Consider the following 2666-nt stretch of genomic DNA (forward strand, 5'->3'; position numbering starts at 1 on the left):
TGTAACTGGATTGTACTTTTACAGTTAAGTTTTCAGAGTTCTTTATGTACTCTAGATACATGTCTTTTGTTGCATATGTGGTTTGCAAATATTCCTTCCATCATGTTTGTGAAAAATTTCTTTTAGCTGGACTTGAAGGCTGCATTGCCTACTCCAATAAGGTCCAATAATGAAACTGAAGTCAATAAATTTTGAAAACCAGTCTTTTTATTGTCACTATACTGGTGAACCAAGGAGAAGTGAGTTCTGTTATTACAGCCTATGATGGACCAATTACTGGGCTAGGACCTAAAGATACAGAGATGAAAAAAGGTATATTCTGCCCTCAGAAAGCTGATTTATTACAGAAGACAGTTAAACCAAATACTAACAATCTGGCATGGTAGGTGGCCAAAATAGAGTTTTCCAAGGGTACAACTAGCACAAGGGAAGGAATCTAAGATTAGGCAGCTTGAGGAAGTCTTCCTGGAGATTGTTTTTCAAGCCTAGTTTAGGGAAATACATCTTTGTCGTGTTTCACAGCAGGTTCCTTTCCTGTATTACAACACATTTTCCAACTTCTCTGAAGTTAGTCCTCAGACACTCCTTTCACCATAAATTAATAAAAAAGGTATGAATGTGGAGCTGTTTTTGATGATTCTCTTTAGGGAGTCCCATCTGGCACCCATATTTTCATGTGTCTGTGTATGTGTGGCCTCTTGCCATTCTGCAATACCTAGTACCTGCCAGTTGCACAACAGTCCCGAGATGGATGTGAGCCCTTGTGATATCTTGATACCTTTTCTGTAAAAAAAAAAAAAAAAAAGATATTAGAATATCTGCTTCACAGGGTATGAGGATTACATAAAATGATAAAGGTAAAACTCTTGAAACAGTGGCTGACACATAATGAAGTACTCAGTAAATACTAGTTGTTATCATCATAATGCTAAATCCGTTCGTGTTATCCCCAAGTCCCAGTTTCACACATTATAATAGGGCTAAAAGTTCATATAACAAATAAGGAGGAGAAGGATATCTCTGAATTATCTGATTTATTTAACAAAAGGAGGATATAAAGATGCACTGACACCCCCATAAATGCAAAATATTCTTATGCTCACATAGGAAAGTCCTGGATGTTAGAAATGGTGCTACCTACCATCAATGTTTTGAGGGGAAACAAAACAGTGTGAGTACAAACCAAAACCTAGGACAGAACTGGGACATCTACTTCAGTGGAACATCCAGGATAACTAATTTTCAGTTTTTGAGTATAGTTTATGGGTCCTCTCTATGTAATAATACAGAAGTCCAGACAAGAAAGGACTGATGGCCATATACAACCATGTTTTTAAGATGTTAAGAGCATCACCTAACTTAATTTTTAAATTGTAATCTTATCTAACATGCAACATGAATCATTGATTCATGGTTTGCCTTCATCAAAGCCATTCTTCTCATTTAGGTGAAGACATTAATGTTTTACAAGTGAGAAGAGAACATGGTTAAAAAGAGTTTCTGACCCTAATTGAAATGATTCTGATCATGAAAAACATTTTAAAAATTAAGTTCTGCTTAAATCACAGGACTAAAGTCAGAATTTGTGGAGATGGTTCAATCCAACAGTGAATGTTTTTCCTCCTTTTCTTTTTTTGCATTTATTCTTCATCTGGCAATAGTGCCATTAGACCTGACAAATATAACTCACACATAATTACTAGAACTGTGTTGTGCAAAGTGCTGTAGTCACTAGCCACATGAGGCTCTTGAACACTCTGAATGTGTCTAATCCTAAATAAGATATGCCTTATGTGTAAAATGCAAACTGAATTTTGAATAACATGCAAAATATCTCATTCATATTTTTACATTAATTACATGCTGAAATGATACCATTCTGGACTATTGGGCTAAATAAACTACATTAAAACTAATTTCACTGGTTTCTTTTTACTTGTTTAATGTGGCTTCTACAATATTTATAATTACATAAGTGGCTTAGCATTTGCGACTTGCATATTTTTATTGGACAGCACTGGTAGAAGATGAAAAAGAGTGCTCTTACAGTGAAGATACTGCATTCTTAAAATTTCTCAAGGGTAAGGGAAAAGGGAATAAATAGATCGAAGCTTGGTCACAGTAGGTGTCACCTACTCGGATACATACCTACAGTTAATCCAAGGGGGAGGGCGTGTTTGATTGTGTTTGCTCCCCTCCCCGCAGCTAACGGAGCAGGTGGTAGAGCTTCTTCTAGGACCCCTTTCCCCACCAATTCTCGGGCTCGACTGGAGCCGGCCATCGAGCACACCTGCGCGCCCACCGAGGTGCGCTTCCGCGAACCCTGCCGCCGGGTCCACGCCCCCTCCCCCCGTATTTTTATTTTCCTGGTATCAACCGTCAGTCTCGCACTGCTCTCCTGAGAGCCACCGAGTTGTCGGCCCGCCTGGGTGAGCGTTCCCCACTTTCCCCCAGCCTGGCCCCGGGAGCCGACGCCCGAGCCCGAGCCCGAGCCCGGTCACGGGCATGGCAGCCCGTGGTCGAGACGCCGCCCGCCGGGCGGCCTCCTGGGCCGTGGATGCCCGCCATCCGCCGACAGGAGGAGCCGCGGCAGGCGGGCGGGCGTGCCCAGGGCCTCCGGGCCGCGGGGGGCCGCTGTGACCCGGTCTTGGCCCCCGCCGCGCCGG

General features: G+C 42.2%; 1 protein-coding gene and 1 long non-coding RNA gene across 2 annotated transcripts in view; one reads left to right on the forward strand and one right to left on the reverse strand.

Annotated features, from left to right (window-relative positions):
- Positions 1-317: 317 nt before the first annotated feature.
- LOC107151914 lies at positions 318-2288 on the reverse strand. The gene is made up of 2 exons (XR_001504732.2): positions 2149-2288; positions 318-783 (listed from the first exon to the last, which is right to left on the reverse strand). It is a non-coding gene; the product is annotated as an uncharacterized LOC107151914 (long non-coding RNA).
- A 9-nt stretch (positions 2289-2297) lies between these two features.
- The window catches only part of Paip1 (poly(A) binding protein interacting protein 1), a 33263-nt gene continuing 32894 nt past the window's right edge, over positions 2298-2666 (forward strand). Inside the window, exon 1 of the mRNA XM_015497335.2 lies at positions 2298-2429. The gene's annotated coding sequence lies outside the window, so the exon portion shown is untranslated. The remainder of the gene's footprint in view (positions 2430-2666) is intronic.

The sequence above is a fragment of the Marmota marmota genome, unplaced genomic scaffold, assembly GCF_001458135.2.
Source record: "Marmota marmota marmota unplaced genomic scaffold, marMar, whole genome shotgun sequence".
Classification (NCBI taxonomy): Eukaryota; Metazoa; Chordata; class Mammalia; order Rodentia; family Sciuridae; genus Marmota; species Marmota marmota.